The 19,548-nt window shown below is 41.9% G+C and overlaps 1 protein-coding gene across 1 annotated transcript in view; it reads right to left on the bottom strand.

The window, feature by feature from the left end:
• AMPH (amphiphysin) overlaps positions 1-19,479 on the bottom strand; it is a 161,033-nt gene extending 141,554 nt beyond the window's left edge. The window contains exon 1 of the mRNA XM_080383237.1: positions 108-19,479. The gene's annotated coding sequence lies outside the window, so the exon portion shown is untranslated. The remainder of the gene's footprint in view (positions 1-107) is intronic.
• Between the last annotated feature and the right edge of the window lie 69 nt (positions 19,480-19,548).

The following is a 19,548-nucleotide window of genomic DNA, read 5'->3' as shown; positions in this document are numbered from 1 at the left end:
CTCGGCACTGACCTCACTCTGTTCCCATAGAGGTCTGTTCTCCTGCTGACTTCAATCAGCAAACACCTAGACCGACACCCCAGACTCTGAAACGCCCTGAAACGAACCTTGTGTGGGAACGTGGTACTAAAAGGAGCCTGCAGAACTCGCTCCCAGAACAAATACCATTGATGCTTCTGGAAGAAATTTGCTCCTGAGTAGCACCCTTAGGACACGGACGTCTGTGCTGGACTTCTGCAGGGCAGAAGTGCACACCTTTTGTCCCTTTTCATCTTCCCTGAAAAAACAAGGAATTAGAGAAATTACCTTCAAACAGAGGGGGGAAAGTATGCTAGAAAGAGAATATGTGGAGTTATTGTTGCCTTTGGGTGAATCTTTCCAGGTTTCAGGCTGCGTGAGTAGATAAGATGACATGAGAAGAGATCCAAAATCCTCAAGGGTTAGCAAGTGGGGGTAGGAGTGAGTAACTAAGTATTGTTTAGTTCATACCGGGCAATTTTACTTTTTACACAGTTGCAGTGTCAATGAAATATAAACTTGAGGAAAAGAGTAGGGTGATGAAAGCGACAAGCTTTCTTGAGAACCAAAAAAGAGTTTCTGCATGGCCAGAGCTGCAGGGATCCACAGATCCCTCCCCTGGTGAGAATAACTGCCAACATGGACCTGTTGCAAAAAGGGTTGCACAAAGAAATGGGCTTTAAGTTGTATCATTTAGGTAACAACAGTGTCTTGATAGGCTATGTATATAGTACCGATTCTAGCACTGGGAATGAATGCTGAACATGATACTCATTCTCTGGTTGGCCTCATCCTGATGTATCAGATTTTAAAATAAAAACACAGCGAAACACAGCAAAACGTACAGAAGATGAATTTTGGACAATCATGCTGGCAACATAAGAACCACCTAAGTGGAAAAAACTCCCATAAAGTAATAATAATAAAAAAAATAATTAAAAAAAAAGGCTCCCAAACTAAGACTCTTCAGAAGCATGTAATTTTTCTGGAAAGTACCATCTAGTCTTAGCTGACATTCAGGCTTCCATAGTCTAGCTGGGGCCAGCATTCAGAGATAACTGAAAATTGCTGTTGAAAAGTCTGGGCATAGATGTTTTTGACATGTTTCATCTTCTCAGTCAGAAGGTCACAGGCTAGAACCAGAAATATCTGCCCTCTTAAATGGCAGGTAAAAAGGACAGAAAGGCTTTCTGTAGGACATCCTTTGGATCTCTCCTGAAAGAAAAGCCAACCTCTTTGCTTAAAAAGTATTCCTCCACACACAATGTTTCATACCCATCCTTTTCTCTTTCACATCAAATATATTTATGATATTCCTAACACTGACAGTGAGAATCCAGAAAATCATACTTTTTGTTTGCATAACAATAAAAATTATTATTGTGACGCTTAATCTTTCTCTTTTTAATTTTTTTTTTTTTTTTAAAGCAACTCCACCACAATCTTGCCTTCTTTGGGGAATGCTTCACCAGTGGTGAGTTCCTCTCACAAGTTAGGCACTTGTAAAGGGAACAGCTGCATGGCATCAACTGGGTTCCATAAATGACGCTTTGCTCATGAATCAGCTGATAATGGCATTGTGAGCCCCTTATAGCATCATCTTGCTGCTTTGTTTTTGTTCCTGTTCATGCAGTTCACAGTGCCGTCATTTCCACCATTCACATGGTCTAGGAGGAGGGATGTAGTGAAAGACATGTAACACTAATCCTAAAATGTTCAAAATTTGGAGAAAGATGACTAGCCATAACTATTCTGACTGTGTATGCCCCTAATTTAGAAAGGCCACGAAACGCAGGATAATACATACCTGCAAAATAGTAAGTAGATTTATCTTAATCTTATGGAGATCATAGATTTGGTTTTCTTCAGTAAGACAGACGTATGTAAACCGCTGCGGACTAATTGTGCTGGTTTAATATCTGACACGGTGTTTCTAAATATTGGTAGATTTTCCCTCCTAGTCACCTGGAGCTGGGCTATGGAGGCTGGAAACCTCCTCTCCTGCAGCAGATCTTCGTGTCTTGACACTCACTGCTTTTAAGGAAGTGATAACAATGCAGAGTAACCAGGGATCGGCTTGCAGGGATACAGAAGACTGCCTGTGAGAGCAGCACTGCCCAGATGTTGCTACTAGCCCTAGGCCTGCCAGGCATGTCCGAAAAAGCTAGTCTGCAGGGAATGATGGCTTCTGGCCTCAGGAGGGGCACTTTAATAATGAAAACTGTACACCATAGCAAAAGATTAACCCAAACTTCAAAAAGGCACCCTCTCTTGAGACTCTGTCAAATTGGAGCATCTGCAGCTTTAAATCATGGAGTTGAAAGTCAGGTTTTAAACATATGGACTCTCTGAAGGTGCCCCTAGCTTTTGACTAACAAGGATCCCTATTCAAATCTCTCCGCTTTTCTTTTTTGTTGCATGGTTTGTTCTTAGTTGAGATACATTAGTCCTGACTTCTCTTACCATAATCCATAAATTGTTCCAAGGAATCCCAAACAGAATTTCATGCCTGTGCTCTGCATCAGAGCTTTGGGCATGCCAGCATTTTTCTCATGAAAATTAGTATGAGCAGCACACTAAAAATTTGCAACATACATTTCTATTTGCAGGAAGAAAATCCTTCATTTACAGTGGCTTTGGTTATAGTATTATTCATCCCAAAGGTGTCGTGGACTGATGCAGGGGGGAAGCCATCCCTGGAGTCAATTAAAACAGCCCTACCTGTAAATGGCCTGACTAGCTTAAGAGATTGTTATTTAGCTGTCGCTAGCATATTCTTCAGCATGCTTGAAAAGTTGTGTTCCGCGTTTGGGTTTTTTCTGTTGGTTCTTCCCACCCCCCCACCCCAAAACATATCTCTACAGCATTTAGAAGAGCCATATGCAAACAGCAGGGTTTGGAGGTAAGATAGCCTTTGCATCCAGATCCCAGCAAAACTTTCTTTGGCCCTTCCCCAGACTCCATTTCTGATATGTATCACCTTATTATAGATGTATGCGTGATAATAAATACTCCACTCATCCAGCATCTGTCTCTGGAAAGATATTTTTCTGAACTATTTCAATGATTAGATGAAGACACTTTGGATGCTAACAGTTGCTATAACAGTCACTATAGGAACCAAACTCTCTAACTGTTGCAGGCTTCCTAGTCCTTGGCATGTGAGACAGTGATTTTTCTCACACTGTGGGGGGAAAAAAAGTCTAACTAATAATGTTATGCCAGTCTTATTTTAGAAGCATCTTTTTGCATCTTTTTGCAGCTTTTATCAAAGGCAGCCTTGGTAAAAAGTTAAAGTTATACATCATCCAAATTAAATTTTAACACCTTCTCCCTTACTTCTCCCCTCTTCAAAACAGTATTGAGAAATGTTCACACATCGCTACTCTTCTCCCTGTTGTATCTGAGAAACAGCACGCAGAGCTAACTACACACTAATGATATCTTCTAACTGCATGTCTCTTAAAAACAGTGCTTTTAGAAGAAAAACCTTTGGTAAATCTTAATCACCAGTGAATTAACGACTATTGCATATCAATTAAATTTTTAAAACCTGCAAATGCCTTTAGACGAATACATCCCGTATAATCAAGGATGAATGCATTGCTCTGTAGGGAGAGGTCGTGGACTTCCTGTGCTGCTCATTATTCCCTGAACACCTGTAACACAGGGAGATGAAATGAAATCTGTCATGCAAAGGAAAATCAGCAACAGGGTCAGAAAGCAGACTGAAGGCTCAGGCCCCTGCGCGCAGTTACTAGAATAAAGATTTTCAGTGGATGGGGCAAGAATTTGCAGAAAAGGCATGAGCAGAACATGGTGGTGAATATTTTTCATTGTGCACTGATTTCACTTCACCTCAGCATTGCATTGTTCAAACTCAGTATTTTCAGGTGCCCTCCCACTTTTCCTTTGAAGCAAAAGATCTAGTCATGTCCCCTTCAGTGTCAAGGGAAGAATTTCTCATCAAGATTAATGCAATAGCAGACAAGCATTAAATAAATTTAAGAGTGTTAGTAGTGTACGTGCAGATGAGTGTCAATACTTTCACTGTGCCAGAGCTGACATGCTCCAGTTGACACACAACTTAACAAGGAGATCAAAGGGGCTGCCTGAGAAACAGGTGAGAAACCCATGGAGGCAAGGGTCAGAGCAGTTATACACACAAAGCTAATTATTTCAGTATCATTGATATCTACCTGTGAACAAATCTTTGAAGCCTCCACTACTTCTGTACGTCAAGTGTGAAACAAGTTTATTCTGATCCTTCTCTTTGTGTCTGCCAAAACTCCCTTTTTCCTGTTAGCCAGTATCTGCTAAAATGCTTCTAAAATCCCAAAGCAAGATTAAAAGATATGGGAATTTTAGGAAAGGAAGGAAAGCCTTCTTGGAAAGTCTTTTTTTTTTTTTTTTCCTCATTACAACATCTCAGACTTGGAGTGAGGCTGACTTCATCTCACTTCACCTTGGTGGCAGCAAGGAGAGATGAGGTAGAAGTCCAGCTCTGCACCTGAACCTGCCATGACATGCACGTTGGAGGTGCTTGTGGGAGCAGACCCCCAGCACGGGCAGGCACACACCTTCTGCCCCTTCAGTTTAACCTCTGGGGCAGGAATGGGGTGAAAAACTTGGAGGAAATGTTATGATGTCTGAAGACAGGAATGGCTGCTGCCAGTGCCACAGCCTAACTGCCCTCTAGCCTGGTGCTCACAGAGCTCTCGTGGGATTTGAGAGACGAGGCTTTAAGCGAGGCTCAAAACACATGTCTCTCTTTGCAGAGTAGATGCTCCAAATGCTAGACTATTACTAGACAAGTGGGTGGTTACAATCTCACCTCCTACCCTTCCCACCCAGAGAAGAAAAATCATGATTTAAGGCGTCAGGCGCTGAGTCCTGGTTTCACAAAGACACCTAGCTACACCTACGTTCACGTGAGAAAAACATCTCTGCCTTCAGCATTTGACCGCAGCTGGCAGAGGTGTGCCCGCAGTTGGAGTGGCTCCGAGAAGCCTGTTTGGAATCCTCCTCCCCAGGCTGCAGCCGTGTGTGAGCCGAGGGCAGGTCTGGATACAGCTCAGCTGCGCAACCCAGGTGCAGGCTCCTGAGATAACGGCTGAGACACGTGGAGATGCTGCGAGAAAGCATGTTGGCTAGAGACATGCAAAGCGTGGAAAATAAAACAGAGACAGAGACAAATTTGTTGAGACGGGGATAGACAGTAAATTGAGGAAAACTCACAGAAAAAACTGAAACCTGAAGAAGTATTAAAACATAAGGGAAAAACAAAGACTCAGAAGAGCAACGTGAAGGCTCAGCCCCGTTGCAAGGAGGGATTGAGGAGGCCAGCCCTTGGCCTGCCAATTCTCATCCAGTGTCTCGCTGGGGTGGTGGCATATTAGCTCAGCAACTCAGCAGTCTTAGCTCTTAGACAATAGCGAACTGCTTTGCAATTCTAAGTCCTGGGGGGGGGGGGGCGGGCGGGGGATACACTGCGTAAACCTTGCTATTAGTTTCCATCTGCTCATGGTTAAGAGCTGCCTGAACAAAGCGACTGAAGGAGTCTGGGTTACACAGTTAACAGCCTTTTCTCCCTCTCCCACTCCTCAGTTCTCGGGAAACTGTGGAAAACTGTCTCAGCCTCTCTGGACCCAAATTTGCAATCCAGTGTGGGCTTTGCAGGACTGAGCTGCTGAACTTTTAATTTTCAGCTGGGCCTAATGACCTAGGTAGGGGACAAAAGGCAAGGGTGACATATGGAGATGCAGGGGTGAGCAGGGAGCAATGGGGCATGATGAAGATGAGCAGAAGCAGGCTGAACCAGATTGGTGGAGCATAAATGTGAAAAGATATTTTAAGTCATGCTCTGTATTACATGACTCATCAAAATATTGCTTAACATACAGAGTTTACATGACACATTTCTACATACTTTGAGACATAACTCAAAACCTTGATCCAAAAGAGCAGTGCTGCCAATTTCTAGGCTCCAAAATTAGCCTGCAGGCGTCAGAAGGGCAGTAAGATGGGATCATTCAGCAGCACGAACCAGCAAGACCCCTCTGCTGACATCATCTTTTGCAACATTCATTATTCTGGAAAACTCCCCCATATAAAGAACTTGGAAAAGGTAAACAGGACTGAGCAAGAGAGAGGAAGAAGTTGTCTATGCTCATACTGAAGCTTGTCACAATGCAAATGAACAGAATCTGCTTTCTATATTGATTATCACCTTTATCACTAAGATAGAACACATTTAACTGAGCTACACTATGAAAGTGGTTTTAGAAGAAAGCAAAAGGAGAGGAAAATAACTTGCAAGAAAGCTTTCAGTCTTCTATGGGGAGTGAGAATTAAAGGACCACATGAATGGGTGTGAACAGTGTCAAACCTATTGCCTGGTTCCCACAGACAGATCAATGCCCAGTTAGTGTTGGTCTCCCTTGTAATCTGACACAATCAAGAAACGGCCCTTAGGAGAGGACCAGGTGGAATTGCTTACACTTTCATAGAATTATAATTGCAGTCAGAGAGAACTACAAAGCTCTTTTGAAGTTCTAGGGCTTGGAGGTGTGCCTCAGCTACTATCAAATAATTTAATAAAAACTTCTGTTTGACTTGAATAAGATTTGGTTTAGGATTTCATAGTCTGAGGCAGAGGATGCATCTGTCCACGTGTTTTGGCTCTGTGCAACATAAACCGACTGCAACTGTAGGCTATGGTACTACCCAAACTTGATGTGCAGTTGCCTATGCCGAGACATTGAACAGGTTTGCTCTGAAATGTCACTGCAGCTGTTACTTTTAATTTGTTTTTAATATGAGTTTCTAGGCACACATTTTTCTAGTGAGCCCGTGTCGTTAGGTGAATGTGAAAACATGCTCCTTTTGAAATGTGAAAAGTCAAGCCTAATCCGTCTAATTGTATTGCATCCTAGGGGGAACAAAATCAAAGCACAGGGCATTGAAGATTGTGGAGGAAATCAAATTCCTTTGTAAGCCTTTACAGTAATTGTTAAGGGGAGGGTTTCATCTCCTTAAAGGCTAGAGGCTGGAAAAGGAAGAAGGAGAAGAGTTTGGGATACATATCAAATGATGCTGTAGTATCTAGTTCAGCCAGTGTTGTTCAGGCAGATGGCCTCAATGAATATTTAAAGAAATGCAGCAGGTGAATTATAACAGAGATAGAAATAATGCTGGTGTCAGCATGAAACCATACAAATAATGTGCAAGACCATCCATTCAGAAGTTTTAAATTTTTAGAATATTTTTCACCCGGCCAAGATCACAACATCGTTTTGGTGCCATAATTTTTGCACTGGTAATCCATCATGTACATGACACTTACACCAGTGCATTTATAAATTCCAGATGTACATCCCTGGTGATTCATTCATAGCAGCAGTCCCAATATTTTACTGTAATATCTTAATAAATCAGTTCATGCACTTGATGACTGTACCAGAATGTTTGTCATGAGAGGAACATGTTAGGAACAGCCATTTATTAATCCTAAGAGATGCTGTGCATAACTCATGACAGAGCAAGGAAAGGCAGCTGCCCAAGAGCGGATATAGTTTCAGAACAGGCACAACAACAAAAGGCAGCAAGCAGGGTGCCATTGTTTTTCCCCTGCATCTACAGAGATCTTTCTAAAGCGCATGATGAACTTCATTAGGAAAATCTTCTTACCACTCTTTGCTAATGGAACTGCCTATGGGGAAATTGAAAAAATGAACTATCAGAAAGATTACACTAGCTAGGCAGAATGGTGTGAATTTGGTCTGAGGTTTATTGAGGGCAATGAGACACTTTTGATTATCTTGTTTAAGCAAGATGAGTTTTTTGAGTCGACGTCAATAATCCAATGATTTTTTTGAGTAATGTGCAGATGAGGTCACATGGCACGTGCTGATAAGAGCTACTGATGGGAATGTATTTAGTGCGTTGTACCACCTGCCAGCAGGTAAGAGAGGAGGGGCTGCTAATGACAGGGTAAGCTAGAGAAAACAGGCCCACTTTGGAACAAACCATTTGCTGTAAAAAAAAAAAAAGCACATTCTATATTCAGTGCTAGTACATTCTCTATTAGTGCTAGAAGCTAAAACTGCAGAGGTTGGAAGTATCGTTTAAGGGGGGATCTGCAGGTCTGGGCATTTGGTTTCAACCTGATTTTTTCTGAGTATTGAGAAATATAAAATATAACTCTGGAAACAAAGATCCTGCCTATACTATGAAATTTTTTTCTCATTAAAATTAAATTAAAACAGGTCATATGAAAGATGTCTAACCAGAATATTTTTGCTTCTTTTTTTTTCCCCTCTCCAAAGTGCTCTCTAAAATATTCAAGTACAACTGATTTAGTTGGCAAAGCAGGGCTATTTCCACACTCTGGAAGAATATTTACCAGCAGCTTGAGGCGTAAGTCTATGGCAGACACAAAGAAGTGACAGCACGAACAGATTAACGCAACATTAAGAGGAGGTTTCGTAGCTGGTTACGCACCACCCTTTCACATCTTAAAATATGTAACTAGAAACAAGCAATGAGAATATACGTTGAATAAGATATCACCATTTCTTCTGTTGTGTTTCATATTTAAATTAGCCTTAAATGTTGTATTGAAAAGGACGAATGCCTGAGTATAATTAAAATTACTGCAATGATTCTAACTATCACTGTGCTGAGGTTCTGCTTTCATCATTCTTACTTTACAAAGTTGATCCAAATGGAGTCCAGCATAACAAACAATTGCAGACATAAAACTGGAAAAGTCTGAGGGACAGCATCTGTGAAAACCAAATGGACTATGTTATCACATACAGTATAAATCTACCCTGAGCTTTTTGTTCATAAAAAAGGTTGAAAATCTACCAGACTAAGTTTCCATGCAATTCTGGCTGAGTTTTGTGATCCTGCTCTCATAGGTTGAGATCACAGCCAGACCGTCACTCATCTGTGTTGGCCTTGTGGTTTGGGTCATCTCTGAAGCATCACCACTCGCTGTGCTTCAGTTCACACCCCACAGCAGGCACAACATGAAACCAGATTCCTTTTGGATGTAACTAAACCAGAATGCATGCTTCCAGAGTTGTTCTTTTTTGCTGCAGTTGCTTGCACACAGGACCGAAGGTGACTGATGCTAATGCAAGGCAGGTAAAGCATCTGAATCCTCAGCACTAGTTGCTTTGCTCTACTTGCACCATGCTGCTCACTGATGCCTACATAGCCAAAGATCACATTGCTCTGTCTCTCAGTACTAAGAAATCACTGCAGAATATGGAATTCTGCCACCTCACTCTGGTATGGGTCCACCAAGGTCAGAGTGCACGACAGAGATTTTGCTTTTGTTGCAAGAAGGTCTTGTCTTCGGTATTTTTCCCCATCTTTTTGCTTATATTTTGGGGTATTTTTTGGGGTGGTGAGTTGTTATGTGTTTGTATTTTTACACCTAAATCACATGACGGAAAGGTTTGCAGCACATAAATAAAAAGTTGCAAAGAGTTATATTCATTTCTTTGAGAAAACCACGTGAAGAGGACATAAAGGAAGCCTATGCACTGGCGGGACCCCACGCACCTTTCCATGTATTTGTTTATTTGAACCTGAGCGCGAGCTATCTCATTCTCATTTACAAGGTAATCTTGACCTTTACGTGTGTATCAAGTCATTGTGGTGCCCAGCATTCTCAGAATAGCACCGGCTATGAATTTTCTCCTTCATCATCCTTCTGAAGCCTAACCATCTGTCACTGAGTGAGATTTATTGGCCATTTTGAGGTGAAGCAGGAATAGATCTGTTGTTTTCTCAGGATGGGAGCTACCTTGGGTATGGGGTTCTGTTGCACCACCCAGTAGCCTGAAGAGCTGGAAGTGTTGCAGTGTGACATTCTGAATGACGAATCTTGTCTGAGTGAAATTATTGATCCTATTTGCTTTCATGCCAGTGACCCTTTTAAGAAAGATTAATAACAGCAAAGAATGATGGCCACCTCAGGGCTGTAATATTCCCTTCTAGTACACCACCTCTACCCTGCACGCCAAAACCCTTGAGAGAAAGAAGGGACCAAGGTTTCTACATTGAGCAAATGATATGTTTCACCTCTCTTTCATGCTTAGCGTCAGAACACTAGATTGCTTTTATTGGGTCCTTCACCAGGGAGAGTTTAGCGCCCTGGCACAGCTTGCGCGTAATGAAGCAGATCACATGGCCAGGGGTGGGGGCATCTGATGCACGGCAAAGGCCGGCACATATCCCTTAAGTGAGCTGCCACTGTGGTAGGTGGGGCAGTATCTGACTTCAGGGGAAGTAAGGGGAGCCTGTAGCAGTGCACTCGCACAGAACCTGCCAAAAATACTGCCAAACACAGGTTTTTTGCTGACACACCAACCTGCCACCAGTCGCTTCCCCAGAGAGTACGTAACCTGCGGGCTCCATGCCTGGACACAGGACGCTCAGCCCTGCCATGCCAGAAATTCTTGAGGTTCCCACAGAAGGGATTTTTTAAAGCCCCTGCCTACTTCTTCAAAACATTGTGACTGACTTTAAATTGGCCTTAAAATAGATTTGCTACCTTAGAACAGATTTGACTGGAAAAATATTTACTCCTGCTCAGTAACACAGAAATGGTTTTCTCCCATTGCAGGGATAATGGGAAAACTGACTGAGTAGCTGATGAATGCAGATCAGAGGAAGAGAATTATCAAGGACTGAATGAACCTTTGGATGGAGCTGTTCCAATCCCAGCACCATTTCCTTGGTGTTTGTGAAAGTGTTATTAAAATTAGCAAAAGATTTTTTTGTGTGAAGAAACAGTGGAGAGGAGCACTACTGCCAGAAAGAGGCCACAGTTAAAGAAAGGAAATGCTGTAGCTATGTCGTGTCCAAAGCAGTTTCTGACACAGTTCAGCCTTTTCTGGAACAACTGGTTTTATATCAGGTGAGAGGTAAAATGATAAAAGAATATCCCATGCTTAGTGGAAGTTTATAATGGTATGATCTAGTAGACCTTGCACACAGAACTTCAAGGGGCCTGTAGGATGAGATATTTCTTAGAAATATCTAAAAGCATCTTCTTCTTCTTCTTCATCTTCTTATTTTCTTCTTTTCTCCTTCATCTCTTCTCTTCCTCTCTCCTTTTCTTTTTCTCTTCTTCTCCTTCATCTCTGTCTTCCTTTTCACCTTCTCCTTCTTCTCCTCCTTTTCCTTCTCTTTCTCATTCTCCTTCTCCTTCAGCATAGTGCCCTAAAGGCTCAATTTAGGGCCCTTAGGCTCAACTTAGGGAACTTAAGGTCGACTTTGGCCTGACTTAGGGCACTTAGGCTCAACTTAGGCTTGTGTTATGTACTTTAGGCTCAACTTAGAGCCCTTAGGCTTGATTTGGGGACCTGTAGGTTTGACTTAGGCTTGTCACAGAGCCATTAGGCTTGACTTAGTTCCTTTAGTCTCTACTTAGGCTCAACTTAGGGACCTTAGGCTCGACTTAGACTACACTTAGGCTCAACTTGGGTTCAACTTAGGGACCTTAAGCTCAGCTCTAGGCTCAACTTTGGGACATTAAGCTCAAATGAAGTTCAGCTCAAGGCCTTTTGGCTCAGCTTAGGGCCCTTAGGCTCAACTTACTACCACCTGCAATTGGCTAAAATGAATTTGAAGTAAGATATATTAGCCATTAAAAAAAATTACTAAAAGCATACCTCCTTCCATGTACATTTGATTCTGCACTGCGTTCAATTAGACATTCTCATGCAAGCTTTTTAAATAAAGTTTCATCAGATTAGGAAGAGATGATTTAAAACTTACATTTCACAGTTCCAGAGCGATCGTGTGCTTGATGTGGAACTATCACCAACATCAGGAATAACCCCCTTAACTCCAATGCAGCATTAAGAAGCAGGCACTCTCTTTATTGCAGCGCTGGAAGCACAGGTATCGCTCTAGCCAACACGCACTCCAAGTTACTTGAGCGTACACATTATACAAAGTAAGAGTACTTACATGTCCATAGCGCATTACCTACTCTTTTTTACTGACAGGGCTGTGGACCTGTGGAGAGAGGAGACAACGTTGGAGCAGTTTTGGTGGCAGGACTCGGGACCCCGTGCAGGACCCATGCTGGAGCAGACTCTGTCTGAAGGAGGGCACCCCATGGAAGGGACTCAGGCTGGAGCTGGGGAAGAGCATGAGGAGGCCTCCCCCTGAGGTAGAAGAAACCACGTGGGATGAACTGACCACAACTGCCCTTCCTTGTCCCCCAGAGGGGAGGAGAATGGGAAATCAGGAGTAAAGTTAATCCCGATAGAAGTGAGGGCTGGGGGGATGGTGTTTTGAAGATTTTGCTTTACTTCTCATTCGTCTGCTCTGATTTGACTGCTAATCAATTAAACTGTTTTCCCTGAGTTCACTCTGTTTTCCTCATGATGGTAATTGCTGAGTGCTCTCCCTGTACTTACCTCATGAGCTTTTTTGTTGTATTTTCTCTCCGCTGTCCAGCGGAGGAGGGGGAGTGACAAGAGCAGCTCTGGTCCAGCATGGGTCAACCCACCACACAAAAAAAGTCACAGCAGCACAGGAAAGAGAGGAGACTGGAGGAGGGGCAAGGAGGGCCTGGGGTGCACAAGAGGGGAGACAGGGCCCCAAGGACCTGGGACTCACCACAGCTCTCACTCTCGGCACCACCAAGAGAGTTTGACAGTTCACAGGCTTCTTTCTCCTTCTCCCTTTGTCTTCTGTAATGCCAGTTGCTTGGCTGCCATCCCTCCGCCTAGGAGGACCATGGCAAGGGGGCAACACCCGAGAATGCAACGGCCCAGGTGGGCTTAGAGTCCCACTGGTGGCCTCAGACAATTATACCTCCAGATCATTGATAAAAAAAGCTGTTCCCACTGACCTTTCAGTTCTGACTCTACCTAGTTTTATATTGTTAGCAAATATTTTTGGTTTTGCTATCCAGTCCTTTTCTAGATTATCAGTGATTACACTGAGGATCCTAACTCTCAACACTTATCCTTGTGGAACTTTACCAGCAATCACTCCTTCCTTGTAAAATCTGATAATACATAAAGTCTCATTTTAAACTCTCATATTTAATAGAAACCCTTGGCTTCTTTTTTGAAGGCCTATTTGTTGTTTACTACTTTTTTTTTTTTTTTTTAAATCCTGAAGAGGGATTTTAAAACGAGCTTTTGCAGTTTTTTCAAGCGTAAAACATTATACCATCTGAATCTGTTATTGACAGGTTCATCAACTCCTTCTAGAAACTCAGTTAAATGGCAGGCATAACTTCCATCTCCATAATCCATGTTCACTTCTCCCCAATATAAGATATAAACCAGATATATCCATGTGTCTTTTTTTTTTCTTCTTTTTTTTAAAATAGCAATTCTATTGATTTATCCAGTAAAGAACAGAAAATTACTGGTCTGTGTTTCTATGTATTTGTCATGGAGCCTTTCAGAAAACATCAGTGTCATATTTACTACTTTCTATTCTTCTAGTATTAGGACTTACTTAAAAGAGAAATTTACCCATCACAGTTAATCTTACAGCAATATACCATTTTGAGATCTACCAGAGTTTTAGTCGAATACCTAGTGATGCTTGTTGTTTGAAACTATTTACTGATTTCTGTCCTTCATTTTCTACAAACAGTTTAATTTCAGTAGTCTCCATGTTAAAAAAGGCTCCACTTCAAGCTTTCCCCAAACGCTTTCATAATAAACACTTATTCAATACTTTCTTCAAGTAACTACTTTGGTTTTTCCTGCTGGGGCCTCTCTTTTTTGAAACCCTTTTATGCTTCCATTTTCTATATTTTCTATACCTACAATTTGCTGATGGTATTTTTGTTTGCTTTGCCAGTCTTAGTGTATTGTTTCTCGCGAGTCTCTTGGCCTACTTTATTGTGGCTTGACATTAACTTGCCGGAATGTAATGTTCTTTTTCGTTTTCCTTCGCAATGAGACACAATGAGTCTTTGCTGAAGATCTGTTTACATCTAAACAGTCTCTTTACTTTGCTGTCTGTCAAGGCTTGCTTTGGAAAGGGGAGACGCTTTTAAATAAAGTGTGCTGTTGTGAATTTAGCATTTTTCATACCACTTGTAAACAATTAACTACTGCTTCCTCATTTTTATTCAGTTTTTGTTGTTGTTGTTGGTTTTGAACAGTCAAGCTTTACTGTGACAGATGACTTTTGTGTTTCTACATCTTACAAGGACAGTGCATTTGATCACACAAAGGACTCTTTCGCTAAGTGCCTTTCAGTTGTAGCATTCCAGTTCTGTGCCGTTGCCAGGGCAAAAAAATCAAGGACCATTTTTCCTCTGGTGCTCTCTGATGAGGTGTTTCGAGGGGTTGTCTCTTGTAGCACTGAAAAGGTGGTTTTCTCATGGTGTCTCACCATTACTCAGACAGGCATGGCTGAAGTCTGCCAGCGTTACTGCTCCTTCTGTCCTTGACTCCTTGCAGTCCGTGCTACCATATTGCTCGAGTGGCTGACAACACAGGCCTGCAATTATTACACTTTCTATGCAGGCATAGTATTTCGGGTCATTACTGATTGCCTATTACTTATTGATACCATTCATTTACTTACCTAATAATCCCTGAATTCTAATATTCCAAAAAAAATACAGTGCCTGCCTTTCACTCACAAGGTTTTCGCTGATACTTCTACATAATTTGAATATTGCTATCATGGTGTCTTAGTGATACCTGCTTCTCAGCAAAACATGAAGCATGGACTAGAGGACCTCTATAGACCCCTTCCAAACAGCATCTTTACAATATACATCTTGCTCTGAATTTTATGTTACCCAATTACAGGTTTTATGCTTTCTAAGATTATTTTTTTACTGTTTCCTACCTGAAATACATTAAAATCTGTCTTTTTGCTTTACCGTTTTTGTAGCCTCATCCTTGGAGTCTTCTGCATGAAGATGATGTTTTGTTTAGAACATTCCTTAACTTATTTCACTACCAGAAACTTATCTCTGTACCAGCTTAGTTGCAACCCACTTCCATTCCATACCAGCTTAGGTGGAAACCACTTCCTTACAATCTTAAATCCCTTTTCATCACGCTATTTTTCTCAAGTATATTTTGGGACTCTGCCTTTCTACTTTTCATGCTTCAGCTACTGGGAAAATTTCAGAAGTGTTACCATGAGGACTTTAATAGACCCAACTGTTTTATACTCCTAACTCCTTTTAGGTTACTTCTCGTACATGATCGTGTACTGGCAAGGGTTACTATGAATATTCTTGAGAAAATACAGCCACCATCACAACAGACAAAAAGGGAAATAAGGAAGGATTCTTCTGTTTGTTTCTTGGGTTTCCCCCCCCCAACCAAACCAACAACACAGTGTACAGAAATTTGCAGACCATAATCAAATGATAAGCATGACATCACACCAGAAATCAATGACAAGTTTTAAATTTCATTTGCTAGGATTCATCCCAGCAAAGACAGTCACTGAATTAGCAGTAAATTAATTCACTAACATGGTTTGTTTCAATTCAGCATCAAAGCTGGTTACAGCCACAAAAGAACAGGCTGGGGCAAGGCACAAGAGGAGAGAGAAAGGATTCAGTACCTGGAAAAATCTGTTCAAGAAATCCTCGTAATTTAATTTCTTTACCTAGTCTCATTGTGCAACACTAGATTTTCATTCTTTAGATCTGGCAGGATGAGCCTTTCCAGGGTAACACTGCAATGCAGCAGAGCAGAAGCATTTACAAATAACTACTACTACCAACACACTTGTATTTCACAGGAGCTTCACAAGGTGTAATCTCTTTAAATGCTCTTATAATTTTCTTTTAACACAGTTTTGGAAGTACACATTATTAATTAAAATAATTTTCACTGTTTCCTAGAATGATAAATGAGTCATAAGCCTCTTCAGTGGTGAATCCTATGGATGACCACCAAGCTCCACTATTAATTTTGTACTATATGCACGTAGGCAGTTGCAGACTACTACAGCCAACTCAGAATGAAAAGTTCCTTATCTAATTGATTTTATAGTATTTATTCATAATGCAAACTACTATCTAAGGAGGGCCTGATGCTGTCCTTACTTCAGTCAATGCAAATTTGCCATCAGTTTCAGCAGGAACAAAACCTGTCTCACATTTCCAAAGCTCCAATACAGACTTCAGCAATGAAAGATCCTTGACATGGGTCTGCAGCCTGCGACCGCTGAGCTGCCTGTATCTATAGATACAAAGTGTGGCTGTTAAGCATGGAGGAGTCACACAACCAGGCTACCTGCTCTTCAGCCTGTTAAAGGTGAAGGAGTCCTATCATGAAAAGTAAACAGAGAGAACAGCAGTGAATGCAACACACCCTACAAAAGCAGAACTTTGATTAAGCCCTAAAGCAGCTGCAGAATAGCTGCAGAGGATTTTGTATATGCTGACGCCTGACTTGAGCCGATCACCTCTGATCTCTGCCATCTAGCAGAGGCATTACAGCCCACTTTATGCATAGTTTACCAAAATACATGTAGGTTTTTTAAAATTAAATCAGTACCTCCTCTACACTAATTCTGCTAAAGAAATAAAAACCTCTCCCACCCTTCCCCCAAAAAGGGCCTGCCATTTTTTCCTCTTCCTACCACATACAATTTTTCACCTTTTCCTCCTTGGTATTTAGAGACAAGGAAGTGTCCAGCATCATCCCTCATTCACCAGTAACGAAAAGGTATTAGACTTGCTTGTTGTGCTGGCACAAGAGAAACGGCTTCATCAAAGCAGCCTGACGCAGCCCTCGGTGCCAGCAGTGGGGGAGCAGAGCATTTCCACTGCCAGGCCCAGGCAGCGAGGGCAGGTGTTGGTTATGTCACCAAGCAAGGCAAGACAAGCTGTTTGTTACCTGTAAGAGAAGACCTTACCACTGCCAAGGAAGCCAGTGCTTTCTGTGAATGATGATTGTAAAGACTGAGTAACCCTTCTGCCCAGCCAGGCCCTTAGGAACATCTGCCTGTTTGTTGGGGACTATGATCTAACCCCACTTAATATTTTATTTATACCGGCTACATCTCTGGACTGGACTGCAACATTACAGAATACCCATGCACAAAGCCTTCAGCGTGAAGATGATGTTCTTATCTTTAAAAGGCCATGTCAATCAGAAGAGGTTCCTCAAGACTATAAGAAGGTAAAGCTCACTCTTCAAGGCTGCAGTCCTTATTTTAACTGATCCTCTGAGATACCACCATCTTAAAGAACTGCAAGAAGTAGGACCTGGGGAACCATAGGCTCATCAGCCTCAGCTCAATCCCAGGAAAGTGATGGAGCAACCAGTGCTGGAGTAAGGGAACTAGACTTGATGGGATTTGATGATCTTGAGAGGTCCGTTCCTACCTCAAAAATTCTCTTGGCACCACTGAAAATTTCCATTATTCTGGAAAGTTTGCCTCTGAAGAAAAACATTTTCCTTGGCTTGACACTGGGGAATGAACTCCCCCAAGAACTAAGGATGAACAAAGATCTGGCTACCTTCCACAGGACACACAAAGCATGTACTTTTGATCTTGCCCACCTTACCACGTACATAGTACAGTCTCTGTGCTTCCAGATACTGACTGAAAGTCACCACAGAATTCAAACCAAGGCACTCGCTCCAAGGCACGTACTTCAGGGGGGTGAGAGGAGGAGGAGGAGAGAAGGGTGAGAGCATGGCAGAGAATGAATATGGCATTACATAAACAGAACATAGTCCCCTTAGTGCATCACCAGAAAGGATTTTGATACTGCAGAGAGAATGAAAATCTGCAGAGCATAGGAGTTATACCAGAAATATATTCTTTGATCAGCTTTACAGACTGGACACAGAAAATGCTTCCCAACTTTAGTTCTCTTTAACTAAAGATCTCCATTACTTTGCAGAAATTCCAGACGAAGACTCTCAATAGCTGGTGTTGGACACACTAGAAAGCGCTTCAGTGATTCTTGTGCCAACAGGGGCAAAAAAACCTGCTACTGAATGGGTCCTTTAGAGTAAAACCACTATTGTCACCTGCGCCTTCCAGTGCTGCTACTATATTGTGTGCGAGACATGGTAATATGTAAGACAATTACTCAGTTTTAAAACAGTTCCCTTAATTTGTAAAAAAATCCTCAACTGTTTATTGTAGCTCTTGATCCTCACTACCACCAGACAGACAAATCTGCATCCTATGTGAATACTAGTTGGAACAGGTCATCCAGCTGATTTCATGATCTTGCTAAATGCGATTTTACAGCCATCAGACACAGAGATACCATTACCTTGTCAACCTAATTGGACTTTAATCCTACTAGGATCAGACCAACAGCAATGGGACAAACTTTCCAAACAACTCAACCACCCTCTGCGGCTCCTGCCACTTTCTAGCCCTTAATTATTCTACTACAGCTCCACCTCTGGCAGTGCCCCCAGGCTGGGGGTAACAACCTCCTGCTCCTGCACCACCACAGCTAGTCCTGAGCACAACCCAGGGGCAGAAGCCACTGGGCAGCCTTGTCCATTCAGATTGCAGGCTCCTGGGGCATGTCACAGCCTAAACACATCAGAGCCCTTAAGACCTGCTCTACTGCAAAAGCTTATTATAATCGTCATTTATTGAAACCTTTTAATTTAAAATTTAAAAGATTAAATTTAGGTTTTTCCCACTATGACTCACTGACTTTTCTGAGAACTTCTCACATCCTATTCTCTTGTGCATTTGATGCCTCAGACACTTCAGATGTCCTGTTTTCTGCATAATTTAATATCTGATTGTAGTTAAAGAAAGCGCACATTGTCTTGAAGAACAGAAAAAACATCAAGGGATTTCTCTAATGCCAAAAGAAAATTAATCTTTCATGGCACAGTGGAGTAAGAAGACAGTCCCGAAAGTGTGTAATTAAAGAGTCATTCTCTAAATGTGATACTTCGTTCCTTACAAGTCTTGTTTAAATTGTTTTCATAGTACAACAACCGATTTAGAGCTAGTATTTGGCGAAGATCCACTCAAGGGGGAAGCTGTTCTAGAGAGGAAGAGACCCGGACATTGTGTCAAGTGTTTGTAAACACGGGTAAAAGTTATGCTGCAGGGATGTGAAGTCAGAAGTAAACAACAGAAGAGAGGGAGAACAGGCTTCTCTGAAAGATTTTCCTCATTCAGGTAATGGTCCTTATTCAGCATTTTCAGGTAAGACTTTTCCTGCAAGTATTTTTTCAAACTGCTAGCACATGACACAGGGACTGGTCCAACCAACCTGCAGAGATGACACTGTATTTCCCAAGGTGACGGAGACATATACTACTTGAATGCTAAATCACAACATTTCACAAATGGGAAATCTAACGTGAGGTTTTCATTTAAGAGGTTATTTGCAATTCCAGTTCCCTTGAATTGCAGTCAGGGACTCTACTTGCCAAGCAGAAAACCCCTGTGATAGTGTACACAACAGCAAAGAGTAAAATAGTGCCTGCTTTAAAGCCTCTAGCTGAACAACCATTACCTCCAAGGCAGAAAGCGATTACTTCCTAAGATGAAAAC

Source organism: Falco punctatus (genome assembly GCF_963210335.1).
Source record: "Falco punctatus genome assembly, chromosome: 4".
NCBI classification, from domain to species: domain Eukaryota; kingdom Metazoa; phylum Chordata; class Aves; order Falconiformes; family Falconidae; genus Falco; species Falco punctatus.
The sequence above is the reverse complement of the archived record's forward strand: the minus strand, read 5'-3'. Positions and strand labels throughout refer to the sequence as shown.